Genomic DNA, 14,550 nt, shown 5'->3' with positions numbered 1-14,550 from the left:
TTTCGAAGAAGCTCAGTTCGGCGGAGCGTAACTACGATGTGGGGGACAGGGAGTTGCTAGCAGTGGTTAAAGCTTTGAGGGTGTGGCGGCACTGGCTTGAGGGGGCTAAACACCCCTTTCTCATCTGGACCGACCACCGAAACCTGGAGTACATCCGGGCAGCAAGGAGACTGAATCCACGTCAGGCGAGGTGGGCCATGTTCTTCGCCCGGTTTAGGTTTACCATCTCCTATAGACCGGGTTCCCTAAATACTAAGGCCGACGCGCTGTCCCGTCTCTATGACACGGAGGACCGGCCCATCGATCCAACTCCCATCATTCCAGCGTCTAGGCTGGTGGCACCTGTGGTATGGGAGGTGGACGCGGACATCGAGCGGGCATTGATGTTGGAACCTGCGCCTGCGCAGGTGCCCGGGGGGCGCATGTATGTGCCGCTCGGTGTTCGTGATCGTTTGATTCGGTGGGCGCACACGCTACCTACTGCGGGTCATCCTGGTGAGGCGAGGACAGTGGGGAGTCTAAGGGGGAAGTACTGGTGGCCCACCTTAGCTAAGGACGTGAGGTCCTATGTCTCTTCCTGTTCGGTGTGTGCCCAGAGTAAGGCTCCTAGGCATCTACCAAGAGGGAAGTTACAGCCCCTCCCCGTTCCACAACGACCATGGTCGCACCTGTCCATTGACTTCCTGACAGATCTTCCCCCCTCTCAGGGGAACACGGCGATTCTGGTGGTTGTGGATCGGTTCTCTAAGTCCTGCCGTCTCCTCCCATTGCCCGGTCTCCCCTACGGCCCTGCAGACTGCGGAGGCCCTATTTACCCACGTCTTCCGGCACTACGGGGTGCCGGAGGACATTGTCTCTGATCGAGGTTCCCAGTTCACATCCAGGGTCTGGAGAGCGTTTATGGAGCGGCTGGTGGTCTCGGTCAGTTTGACCTCCGGTTATCACCCCGAGAGCAATGGGCAGGCGGAGAGGGTGAACCAGGAGGTGGGCAGGTTCCTGAGGTCGTATTGCCAGGACCGGCCAGGGGAGTGGGCGAGGTATATTCCCTGGGCTGAGTTAGCCCAGAACTCACTTCGCCACTCCTCTACTAACATATCACCCTTTCAGTGTGTGTTAGGTTACCAGCCGGTCCTGGCACCATGGCACCGGAGTCAGACCGAGGCTCCTGCGGTGGAGGACTGGGTCCAGCACTCCAAGGAGACCTGGAGAGCCGTCCAGGACTCACTAAAGGAGGCCAGTGCGTGGCAGAAGAGGAGTGCTGACCGCCACCGCAGTGAGGCGCCCGTGTTCGCACCGGGAGACAGGGTCTGGCTCTCGACCCGGAACCTGCCCCTCCGCGTGCCCTGCCGGAAGCTGGGGCCGCAGTGTGTGGGGCCCTTCAAAGTCCTGAGGAGGATAAACGAGGTGTGTTATCGGTTGCAACTCCCTTCCTATTACTGTATTAACCCCTTGTTTCATGTGTCTCTCCTCAGGCCGGTGGTAGCTGGTCCCCTTCACGAAGATGAGGTGCCGGAGGTCCCTCCGCCCCCTCTGGACATCGGGGGGTCCCCGGCGTACAGCGTAAGGGCCATTCTGGACTCGCGACGCCGGGCGAGGGGCCTACAGTACCTCGTGGACTGGGAGGGGTACGGCCCGGAGGAGAGGTGCTGGGTGCCGGCGGCGGACGTCCTGGACCCATCTATGTTGAGGGAGTTCCACCACCTCCGTCCGGATCGCCCTGCGCCTCGCCCTCCGGGTCGACCTCGAGGCCGGTGTCGGCGCGCTGCGGGAGCCGCGCGTCAGGAGGGGGGTACTGTCACGATTCCCACCGACGGTGGCGCCCCCTCCTGCTCGGGTGGCGCTCGGCGGTCATCGTCACCGGCCTATTAGCTGCCACCGATTCCCTTTTGCTTTTCCCTTTTTTTATTTTGTGACACCTGTGGTCAATTAGCCATTAGAGGGGCTATTTAGTTTAGCTGGCCCGCTCCTGTTCGTGCGGGATTAATGATTGTTTCTTGTGAGACGGCTTGTGTTCATGTCGACGTTGTTGGACGCCGTATGTATTTTCTCCCCTGTGTGTGGGAACATTTGTTTTTTTGTGTGAGTGTATATTAAAAACACCACTACCCTGTGTTCGCTGCTTCCTGCGCCTCATTCCTCCTCCACAATTACCAAGCCGTAACAGTGCCCCAGCCCAAATCTCTTTTTTCTACCACAAACGTTTTTGCCATAAAGGATTTGAATGAGCAATAGACGTCCATCCAGTCCCATTACCTGTATGAACCTTGTGTATCCCTACACCCCATTATAAACCAGGGAAATCCATGGGCATACTCATATAAAACAGGTCTACCCCAGTGTCCAAGCCTCAACATTCATACTAACCAGGTCTACCATTGTGCAACAGACACTAAACAAACCAAATAACATTAAATATCAGTTCAATTATTATACTGATTCAGTTTATGGGTCTATACATGGCCAATTCCCCCTGAAATAACAACATATGATGTTTTACAGTAAAAATCTCTGATTTTAACATCAGTAAAGGTTAATGGATAATGGTAAAATCATCTGTAACATCATTTTGAGCCAGTATATCCTGAACCAAACTCAACTTAAATCTACTGAAGAAAGAAAAGGATCTGCTACGACTAAATATATAGAATAAATTAGAGGCACTGTATTTTCCCATTAGTCAGAAATGTTTGGCAGGTAGCCTAGCACTTAAGAGCATTGGGCCAGTAACCCAAACGTCGCTGGTTTGAATCCCTGAGGCAACTAGGAAAACATTTGTTGGTATGCCCTTGAGCAAGGAACTTAATCCTTATTGCTCTGGATACATATTTTATTTATTTAACGAGGCAGGTCAGTTAAGAACAAATTCTTATTTACAACGACAGCCTACCCCGGACGACGCTGGACCAATTGTGCTTCGCCCTATGGAACTCCCAATCATGGGCGGTTGTGATACAGCCTGGAATTGAACCAGAGTCTGTAGAGACGCCTCTCACACTGAGATGCAGTGCCTTAGAGCGCTGCGCCACTCAGAAGCCCAAATTATTTGTTGATATGTACAACTTTAATTACTCTAGAGCCAGTAAAGTACAAAAGGTTTATTTTCTTCCGGATTGTGTCCGACTGGATTAAATGGGTTCTATAATAAAAAGATGTTTGGAGGGAGAGGTCACTGTGGAGCAGTAGAGCTGTTTCTCACAGACACAAACTCAGCTACAACTCCTCATGTTACAAACACATTTCATCCAGACACACATTTACACATAAAGAGAAATAAAACCACAAACACATTTCATTTTCAATAGTTGGTTTAGTTCTGTTCTCCCAGATACATGAAAGAAAAGTTCATCATTAATTATAGCATGGTGACTTACTATGAACTCTGGACGTCATTTTAACTGCAATAAAAAGAGAAAACATTCATATTTACATGATTACAATTCATCAAATCCTCTCTTTTGCTCAATCACAGAGATACAAACATCACTTCCTCTTTCTCCAGTCCTCATTGTTTTAAAACAGGACTGTTGTGTCTAGTTTGGAAAGTGAAATATACTGAGATCTCCTCTTACCTTTACTGGTCTTCACGTCCTCCACTTCACATTCAAAATAATTGATTTAAATCCATAACCACTCTAATAGTCACTATCTGTGCATATCTACACATTTTTACAGAACAATCTACATCTCAGGTCTATACTGAGACAAAACTATCACTTTCACCTTTGCACAGGTACTTGGAGTAAACTCCTCCCCCCAGCCTCTCTGGTTATTAGAAAACCCAGTCACAAAGTCTAAATTGTCTATAGGCCTATCGTAAAATATCAAGAAAATAAAAATGTACATTTCTGATCTTAATTTAAGTTTAAGGTTAGGCATAAGGTTAGCAGTGTGGTTTAGGGTTAAAATCAGATTTGAAGAATGTAGCTCAGTGTCACGTCCTGACTAGTAATAGGGGTTATTTGTTATTGTAGTTTGGTCAGGACGTGGCAGGGGGTATTTGTTTTATGTGGTTCGGGGGGTTATGTGTATGTAGAGGGGCGTTGTATTTATGTGTTCCGGGCTTTTGGTGTATGTTCTTGTTTTGGGTTTCTAGGTTTTCTAGGTTTTGTATTTCTTTGTTGGCCTGGTGTGGCTCTCAATCAGCAACAGCTGTACATCGTTGTTCCTGATTGAGAGTCATACTTAGGGAGCTTGTTTTCACCTGTCTGGTTGTAGGTAGTTGTTTTTGCATTGCTTTGTGTATAGCCTGCAAAACTGTTGTACTGTCGTTTTTTCGTGTTCGCTATAATAAATAAATATGATGAGCACGCAACCCGCTGCGCCTTGGTCCAATATTTACGATGGACGTGACAGAACTACCCACCACACTCGGACCAAACAGCGGAGGAGGGAGCAGCAAGTGGACTACGAGGAGTGGAGCAAGCAGCGCGCTCGGGAGGAGATGGCATCCTGGCCGCTGGAATTATTGGAGGCACGGATAGACTGGACGTGGGAGAAACTATTGGACTATTGTAAGAGGCTGCCTGGGAAACAGGTGGAGACAGGGAGGGAGGAACGGCACAAATGGAGCGAAGAGGAGAGGAACTGTTATATAGGTACACGGTTGGCATTTAAGCCTGAGAGGCAGCCCCAGAATTTTTTTGGGGGGGGCACACGGGAGTATTGGCTGGGTCAGGTGACAGACCAGAGCCAAATCCCCGTGCTTTTGTCAAGCAACCATTGACTGGACAGGTCCCGTGCTTCGGGGTAATGCGTACTGTGGCGAGGCCAAGTATTTTCAGGCCGGTGTGCGCAGTGCCAGCGCCCCGCATTTGCCAGGGGGAAGTGAGCACTCAGCCAGTACGGGCGGTGCCAGTCCTGCGCTCGAGACCGCCAGTGCGTCTCTACGGTCCAGTGTATCCCGCTCCTCGCACTAGCCCTGAAGTGCGTGCCTCAAGTCTGATACCTCCAGTACCAGCACCACGAATCAGGCTTTCAGTGCGTCAGCCCAGTCCCAAGCTTCCGGCAACAGTGCCTCGTCCCGAGCTTCCGGCAACAGTGCCTCGTCCCGAGCTTCCGGCAACAGTACCTCGTCCCGAGCTTCCGGCAACAGTGCCTCGTCCCGAGCTTCCGGCAACAGTGCCTCGTCCCGAGCTTCCGGCAACAGTGCCTCGTCCCGAGCTTCCGGCAACAGTACCTCGTCCCGAGCTTCCGGCAACAGTACCTCGTCCCGAGCTTCCGGCAACAGTACCTCGTCCCGAGCTTCCGGCAACAGTGCCTCGTCCCGAGCTTCCGGCAACAGTGCCTCGTCCTAAGCTCCGGCAACAGTGCCTCGTCCAGAGCGTCCGGCAACAGTGCCTCGTCCAGAGTGTCCGGCACCAAGAGAGACGGCCCACTGTCCGGCACCAAGAGAGACGGCCCACTGTCCGGAACCAAGAGAGACGGCCCACTGTCCGGAACCAAGAGAGTCGTCCTACAGCCCGGCGCTCCCAGAGTCGTCCTACAGCCCGGCGCTCCCAGAGTCGTCCTACAGCCCGGCGCTCCCAGAGTCGCCCTACAGTCCGGAGCACCCAGAGTACAGTCCAGGGTCTTCAGTGACTGGCCTCAGGCAGAGGTATGCAGTGGGGGTGGTTTGGTCAGGTAGGGGATTAAGGCCTGAGCCTAAGCCACGTCCACTATAGGAGGTTTGGGGAGCGGGGGGTGTTGCACGAGTGCCGTCGGGGATGGCAGCCACCCTCCCTTCCCTCCCTTTAGTTAGGGGATTCTTTTGGGGTTTTGTTGAGGTGCATCCGGGGTCTGCACCTTTGGGGGGGGGGGTACTGTCACGTCCTGACCAGTAATACGGGTTATTTGTTATTGTAGTTTGGTCAGGACGTGGCAAGGGGTATTTGTTTTATGTGGTTTGGGGGGTTATGTGTATGTAGAGGGGCGTTGTATTTATGTGTTTTGGTGTATGTTCTTGTTTTGGGTTTCTAGGTTTTGTATTTCTTTGTTGGCCTGTTGTGGCTCTCAATCAAGAACAGCTGTACATCGTTGTTTCTGATTGAGAGTCATACTTAGGGAGCTTGTTTTCACCTGTCTGGTTGTGGGTAGTTGTTTTTGCATTGCTTTGTGTATAGCCTGCAAAACTGTTGTACTGTCGTTTTTCTTTGTTTTCTTGTTTTTTCGTGTTCGCTATAATAAATAAATATGATGAGCACGCAACCCGCTGCGCCTTGGTCTAATCACTTCGACAGCCGTGACACTCAGTTGGTAGAGCATAGCGCTTGCAATGCCAGAGTTGTGGTTTCAATTACTAAAAAAGTATGAAAATGAATGGACTCACTACAGAGCGTCTGGTAAAATGTAAAAATGGGCAGGGTTTGTGACTTTGTTAACTAGTGAGCAACATTAGAGGGTTGATGCTGTCATACAGCATGGTGCTGTCTTCTATCATCATATTTTAGTTCATCTCTAAAGTTCTAAAAACTGTTTCAATTCAAATCAGAAGACCGATCCAGCCAACAGATGGTAGTGATGTTCTTTAATTATAGTCATATTATCCTGAGCTGTAAAGATTTAACAGTGCCGATCAATATTAGCTTCTCTTATCTCTTTGGACCCATTCACATGAGTAAATGAGTGAAATTGCTTCCATGACAAATAGTCTCAATGCTTTTCCATCCCCTCCTAACAAAATAAATGTAGCTGACTGGTGGTCATTTACTGTCTGAGAAGAGAGTATCATTACCACCTGCTGGTCAATGTTGGGAACTGCAGTGAATTTACAAATCAGAAAGTCAGACATACCATATAGGGGGCTGGGAGTAAAGGCTGAATTTGGGTTAGGTTGTGCAGGGGACAGGGCTGGGAGTAAAGGCTGAATTTGGGTTAGGGTGTGCAGGGGACAGAGCTGGGGGACAGGGCTGAGTTTGGGTTAGGGTGTGCAGGGGACAGGGCTGGGAGTAAAGGCTGAGTTTGGGTTAGGGTGTGCAGGGGACAGGGATGGGGTAAAGGCTGAGTTTGGGTTAGGGTGTGCAGGGGACAGGGCTGGGGGACAGGGCTGAGTTTGGGTTAGGGTGTGCAGGGGACAGGGCTGGGGGACAGGGCTGAGTTTGGGTTAGGGTGTGCTGGGGTTAAGGGCTGTAAGTATGGGAGGCTGAGTTAAGGCGTCTACGTGCTTCCCAGCCAAAACAATCTGAAGAATTCTTCCATATTTATGACGATTGTAGTGGCTTCCTTTCCTCTTGACCATAACCACTGCCCAAGCCTGAAGTGGGGTTGTTTCGGACGCATACAGTCCACATTCGAAGTTCCCAAACGGCCAAAACATTAAATGAGATCCAGGGATATGATGCAACAAAAAGTTTCATTCTTCTTATATCTAACAAAAAAAAATGATTCTCCAATCAACTTAAAGCAGAGATTACTTGACGTGAAAAATAAAATGACCTGTTTGTCTGGTCAAAAGTCTGTACCACGATCATAGATACATTTTAGACTACACAAGATTACAAACAATTACAATGGCAAAGTCACAATCACAAGAATGGCTGCCTGAATAATTGTTACATCTGAAACGAGAGGCTGCCTGGATCTTTAATTTAAAGACCCTTGCTCCCTTCGGTCTCAATGTAGACTTTGATCTGAAGCCATTCTTGTGATTATTTTGACTTTGCCATTGTAATTGTTTGTAAGCTTGTGTAGTCTAAAATGTATCTATGATCGTATGCTATCCATTTGTTCTTTTGTATGTTCTTTGTATGCCATTTTTATATTTCAGAGTTAACCAATGATATTAGGCCACACTTGGCCATGATTACAGACACCTGTGTGTCTTCTGACTCTATATAAACGAGTCATCTCACAGTGTTTGTGATCATACCCTGATGAAGACAGCTTGGCTGTCGAAACGTTGGTTATTACATTTTTGCATCTGAGCTCCTAGAGTGTGCGGCTCTCCCTTATTTTCAAGTTTTCTACTCCGCTAGCCAGCACCTCGCCTTAATAGGTGTGCGTTTCTTTTTCTTCTAGATTGTTCTGTTACCCAGTAAACAGCACCCTACCAACAAAAAAGCTCTAAAACGATGCCGAATGATAATTATTTTCCTGACACTGGTCACAGACCCATACAAGACTACTTTGAATATAGCCAAAGGGAGCGTGATAAGATCATTGTTTTGGAGTCCCTTTTTGACATGCCGGGAGGTAATTCTGACCTCTCGAAAGAACTGTTACATTTATCTAAGCTCCAGACGAGAATGCATCTACATATAGTCACTCTTAGTGATTCCGTAGGGTCAAGGCATTATTCCACGTGGACTCAGGTGGCAAAAAGAGCCATCATTGGGACAGAGCACAGATGATTTCTGTGAGCGCTGGTGTGCCATCCTGAACAAGTGCTCTATTGATTTAATGACATTAATTGTTGACCAGTTGAAAAAGGATTTTAGTGAAATGGATAATACGATTAAAGAGAAACGCACAGCTCTACAAATAGCTGTTAATGATGATGGCATATTCAATGAACTGATGAAAACTAACCAAGCCTCCAGGACAAGCTGTCTACAGAAATAAAGGAACTTAAAATCAAGAAATTCAACCAAGACAAAAAAGATAAGACCGAGGATAAAGTCTACTTCTGGAGAAACCCTGACAGAGGAGGTCCTGCACCAACTCTCCATGAAAGACGCAGGAGGGATGACGCTTACTTCCATCCACCGCCGTCTGACCAACACTCTACAACCAGCGCCTCATCGGCTTCCAGTGGTAGTTTTTTATTCAACGAGAGACTGGGCCAACGGAAGGGCGCAGGTGGCCGCAGGCACGCGCATCGACGAGAAGCCGCACCCGACGGGGTAAGAAGAAACGACTATCAGAGGCAGAGGAGACCGTTCACACGGTCCCAGAACCCACGGGACTGAGTGTCTTTAATTTATCAAGCAATATATTGAGCCCTGCCCATGTCTCTTTGCTTAATAAAGGGTTATCTTTTGTGCCTACAACACAGTGTAACGATTTTGATGTTAAGGTAGACATGTTTAAGTTTTTTAGAACCATCCGTTTAAGGGAATACTTTAGCTCCCCCAATCCTGACATTTCTATTGAACCAGTAGGTTACTCACCTCTACATACTCCGACTCCTTTTAGAAGCAGGAGTTATTTTATACCTCCAGCCAATCGCAATCACTCTATCGAGACATATTGCAGACTTGTTGAAAAAGATGTTGCTCATCTCCTTAAGAACAAACAGGAGTCCAAATCTTTCCATAATTTGCCTAAGGATGAAAAACAAGCTTTGCTTGATTTACAATCTGATACGTCAGTCCTTATTCGTCCTGCTGATAAGGGTGGGTCGGTTGTACAATCCGATACGTCAGTCCTTATTCGTCCTGCTGATAAGGGTGGGTCGGTTGTACTCATGGACAGGACAGCTTATGTAAATGAGTGTCACAGACAACTGCTTGACAACACCATTTACAAGAAACTCAGAAGTGACCCTACTTCCCAATTTCAGAACATGATCTTTACTGTCCTAGATGGGTATTTCAATTCTGGTCAGATAACCAAAAAAGAACATGACTTTCTGGCTATTCAACACCCTAAAATTGCCACTTTCTATACTTTGCCGAAATTACACAAGAATGTTACAAACCCTCCAGGGTGCCCTATTGTAGCGGGCATTGATGCAGTAATGGCCCCTATTGTAGCGGGCATTGATGCAGTAACGGCCCCTATTGTAGCGGGCATTGATGCAGTAATGGCCCCTATTGTAGCGGGCATTGATGCAGTAACGGCCCCTATTGTAGCGGGCATTGATGCAGTAACGGCCCCTATTGTAGCGTTCATTGATGCAGTAACGGCCCCTATTGTAGTGGGCATTGATGCAGTAACGGCCCCTATTGTAGCGGGCATTGATGCAGTAACGGCCCCTATTGTAGCGGGCATTGATGCAGTAACGGCCCCTATTGTAGCGGGCATTGATGCAGTAACGGCCCCTATTGTAGCGGGCATTGATGCAGTAACGGCCTCTATTGTAGCGGGCATTGATGCAGTAACGGCCCCTATTGTAGCGGGCATTGATGCAGTAACGGCCCCTCTATCTACTTTTGTTGACTTTTTTATTAGACCACTCGCAGAACAGCTCCCCTCCTTTGTAAAGGACACCAGCAGTATGATCTCTATCATTGAATCTCTTGATCCTCTCCCTGAGAATACCTTGTTAGTTACTTTTGATGTTGAGTCGTTATACACAAATATTCCACACGAGGGCGGTATTGAAGCTATGGAACATTTTCTTCTGCAACGTGACCCTAATGAACTACCTTCCAGTGCCTGCATTATAACATTGGCTGAAATAGTACTCACACATAACTATTTCATGTTTCTAAATGATTTCTTTATTCAGACGAAGGGTACTGCTATGGGATCCCCCATGGCTCCTAACTATGCTAATTTGTATGTGGGTTACTTGGAGAAACAGTCTATTTTTCAATCCTCTAAAAATGTTTTCTTGCCTAACATCATTATTTGGAAACGGTATATTGATGATATTTTTGTTCTATGGAGGGGTGATGCAGAACAGCTCCAGGCGTTTTATGCTTTTCTTAACTCCTGTTCTGAACATTTGAGATTCACTATGCAATCTGATACACGTCAAATCAGTTTTCTTGATCTTCTGATCTTGTGTGAAAATAATGTTCTATATACTGATCTTTACAGGAAACCTACTGATCGTAACAGTTTGTTGAGGGCTGATAGATGTCACCCACTCCCCTTGAAAAATAGTTTGCCCTACAGCCAATTCTGTCGAATCAAAAGAATTTGCAAAAAACAATCAGATTTTGACAGAAATATGGCTGAAGTTCAAGGAGAGGGGGTACAAAAATGATCAGATTAATATTGCCAATGAGAAAATTCAAAACAAAACGAGACATGACCTTTTTCAAGGTCAGTCTCGCAAAAAGACGCATTCTTGCGTTCTAACTACCCACTATTCTCTGAACAAATTAAGGGATTCGTTCTCAAACATTGGCACATTCTAAAATTTGATGATAGTCTCGGTAATGTGTTTTCGGACCTTCCCTTGGTCGTATTCTCGCGGGGCAGAAATCTCAGAGACCAATTGGTACACTCTGATTTACCACCCCAAGATATTCCTGAACAACGTCTATTTGCGCCCCTACTGGATGGAAATTACAAGTGTAATGGCTGTGCTCAATGCAATGGCACTTATAAATGTAGATCCTTCAAACACTCCCAAACAGGGAAATCTATCCCAATCAAAGGTGTTATTACATGCTCCACTAAGGCAGTTATTTATCTTATAACTTGTCCTTGTGGTAAATTATGTGGGTAAAACAAAGTGTGAATTAAAAGTACGTATCTCAGAGCATCTGTCACGTCCTGACCAGCAGATGGAGCTGTTGTAGTAGTTTTGGGGTCAGGACGTGGCAGTCTTGTGTGTGTGATTGTTCTGTGTTGGTCTTGTGACTCCTGATCAGGAACAGCTGGGGATCGTTGTTCCTGATTGGGAGTCATATATGTAGGAGTATGTTTGTCACTTGGTTTTGTGGGTAGTTGTTTTTGCACTGCGTTGGTGAGCCTGCAAAACTGTTTAGTATTGTGGTTATCATTTATTGTTTTGTCAAGTGGATGCTTTACTCTTTTTTTGTTAATTAAAATATGAGTATCCACAACTCCGCTGCATTTTGGTCTTCCCTGCAACACAACGAAGGATTTTGTGACAGAACTACCCACCACCAAAGGACCAAGCAGCGGAGAAGAGGACAGAGGCAAGTGAGGGAGGAATGTTGGAAGCAGCGCGCTCGGGAGGTGATGGATTCCTGGTCGCTGGAGGTGTTGACGGAGAGGATTGACTGGACATGGGAGCAGTTGCGGGTCCACTGTGACAACCTGCCTGGGAGGCAGGTAGAACCCGAGAGGCAGCCCCAATAATTTTTTAGGGGGGCACAAGGGCTATTTGGCGGGGCGAGATTACAGCCCCAGGCCAGCTCCCCGTACCCTTGTAGGGCAGACTGGACAGGTCCCGTGCTTTGGGGTTGGGGCTGTGGTGAGGCTTGGGATTTTCAGGCCGGTAGGCAAGGTACCAGCGCCCCGCATGTGCCAGGGCGAAGTAGGCATCGAGCCGGAAGGGGTGATGCCAACCCTGCGCTCAAGACCGCCAGTGCGCCCTTTCGGTCCGGTGTTTCCCGCTAGACGCACTAGCATGGAGGTGCGTGTCTCCAGGCTGGCACGTCCAGTACCAGCCCCACGCATCAGGAGTCTAGTGCGTCAGCCCAGCCTCGCCAGTCAACAGTCGCCAGAGCTGACCGCCAGTCAACAGTCGCCGGAGCTGCCCGCCAGTCAACAGTCGCCGGAGCTGCCCGCCAGTCAACAGTCGCCGGAGCTGCCCGCCAGTCAACAGTCGCCGGAGCTGCCCGCCAGTCAACAGTCGCCGGAGCTGCCCGCCAGTCAACAGTCGTCGGAGCTGCCCGCCAGTCAACAGTCGTCGGAGTGGCCAGACTGCGCTGAACTGCCGGAGTGGCCAGACTGCGCTGAACTGCCGGAGTGGCCAGACTGCGCTGAACTGCCGGAGTGGCCAGACTGCGCTGAACTGCCGGAGTGGCCAGACTGCGCTGAACTGCCGGAGTGGCCAGACTGCGCTGAACTGCCGGAGTGGCCAGACCGAGGGGCCCTCCTGTCCCCCGGCCCAGCCCGAGGGGCCCTCCTGTCCCCCGGCCCAGCCCGAGGGGTCTGTCTGCCTGGCGCAGCTATCGGCGCCACCGAAGTGGGCGACACCGAGGGTGGAGCAAGGTCCACGTCCTGCACCTGAGCCACCTCCAGGATAGGTGGGTTGGGGAGGGAGGGTGTAGCACAGTGCCGTCGTTGACGGCAGCCACCCTCCCTTCCCTCCCTTATTGTTTAGGGGTTATTGTTTATGGGTTTTGTTGGGGATTTTGTTTGTTGGTGTTTTTTTTTGTTAGGTGCATTCCGGGGTCTGCACCTTGAGGGGGGGGTACTGTCACGTCCTGACCAGCAGATGGAGCTGTTGTAGTAGTTTTGGGGTCAGGACATGGCAGTCTTGTGTGTGTGATTGTTCTGTGTTGGTCTTGTGACTCCTGATCAGGAACAGCTGGGGATCGTTGTTCCTGATTGGGAGTCATATATGTAGGAGTATGTTTGTCACTTGGTTTTGTGGGTAGTTGTTTTTGCACTGCGTTGGTGAGCCTGCAAAACTGTTTAGTGTTGTGGTTATCATTTATTGTTTTGTCAAGTGGATGCTTTACTCTTTTTTTGTTAATTAAAATATGAGTATCCACAACTCCGCTGCATTTTGGTCTTCCCTGCAACACAACGAAGGATTTTGTGACAGCATCGTAGCACCATTAGGTGCAAAAACTTGACTTATCCAGTTGCGGCCCACTTTATGGAAGCAAACCACTCGATTTCGTCTCTGCGTTATATGATTACAGACACCTGTGTGTCTTCTGACACTATATAAATGAGTCATCTCGCAGTGTTTGTGATCATATCCTGATGAAGACAGCTTGGCTGTCGAAACATTGGATATTACATTTTTGCATCTGAGCTCCTAGAGTGTGCGGCTCTCCCTTATTTTCAAGTTTTCTACTCCGCTAGCCAGCACCTCGCCTTAATAGGTGTGCGTTTCTTTTTCTTCTAGATTCTTCAAAAAGTTACCAGGGGATATAGGCTACCATCATCTATCCAATCAAACCATGGCACAGTTGAATTCCAATCTTCAACCCAGATTTTAGTCAGTAGCCTTTGCCTATTGAAACGACAAGTCAATCTCGCAAATAGACCATTTCTAATGTTTGTAGTCTTAATCTCTGGCACCTTGTCACGACTTCCGCCGAAGTCAGTCCCTCTCCTAGTTCGGGCGGCATTCAGCGGTCGACGTCACCGGCCTTCTAGCCATCGCCGATCCACCTTTCATTTTCCATTGGTTTTGTCTTGTCTTCCCTCACACCTGGTTTCAATTCCATCAATTACATGTTGTGTATTTAACCCTCTGTTCCCCCCATGTCCTTGTCCGGAATTGTTTTCTTGTAATGCTTGTGTACATTTTGCTGGTGGATACCGGGTTTTGTTTGACCCATTCATTGATTGTTCTGTTTACGGTGGTTTTTAAGTTTATTAAACAACACCGTCGTAAATCAGTTTTCACTCTCCTGCGCCTGACTTCTCTGCCGCCAGTACGCACCACGCTACACACATAATAAGGGCAGAATTGCCAGAAAATAGTCTAACGTTCATTTTTTGAAGTTCCTCCAAGTGTTTCTTGCTCAGAGATTTCGAGATCCTCTGTCCAACTTTCATCATTCAAACTCTCCTGACGGATTTATCAATAGTTAGACACATACGTTAAAGGGATTTATTTACAATTATAAACCGGGTTCGAGCCCTGAATGCTGATTGGCTGAAAACCGCGGTATATTAGACTGTATACCAGGGGTATGATACATTTTTTTTTAAATATATTGTTCTAATTACGTTGGTAACCAGTTCATAATAGCAATACGGCAACCAATAAGGCACCCAGGGGGTGTGTGGTATATTGCCAATAAA

The 14,550-nt window shown here is 48.2% G+C and overlaps 1 long non-coding RNA gene across 1 annotated transcript in view; it reads right to left on the bottom strand.

Moving 5' to 3' along the window:
- Positions 1-3,929, bottom strand: part of LOC123730419 (uncharacterized) — a 59,374-nt gene extending 55,445 nt beyond the window's left edge. Inside the window, exons 1-2 of the long non-coding RNA XR_006761818.1 lie at positions 3,570-3,929; positions 3,372-3,395 (exon numbers count right to left, since the gene is read on the bottom strand). This is a non-coding gene — a long non-coding RNA (uncharacterized lncRNA). The remainder of the gene's footprint in view (positions 1-3,371; positions 3,396-3,569) is intronic.
- Positions 3,930-14,550: the final 10,621 nt, after the last annotated feature.

Source organism: Salmo salar, chromosome ssa24 (assembly GCF_905237065.1).
Source record: "Salmo salar chromosome ssa24, Ssal_v3.1, whole genome shotgun sequence".
Classification (NCBI taxonomy): Eukaryota; Metazoa; Chordata; class Actinopteri; order Salmoniformes; family Salmonidae; genus Salmo; species Salmo salar.
The sequence above is the reverse complement of the archived record's forward strand: the minus strand, read 5'-3'. Positions and strand labels throughout refer to the sequence as shown.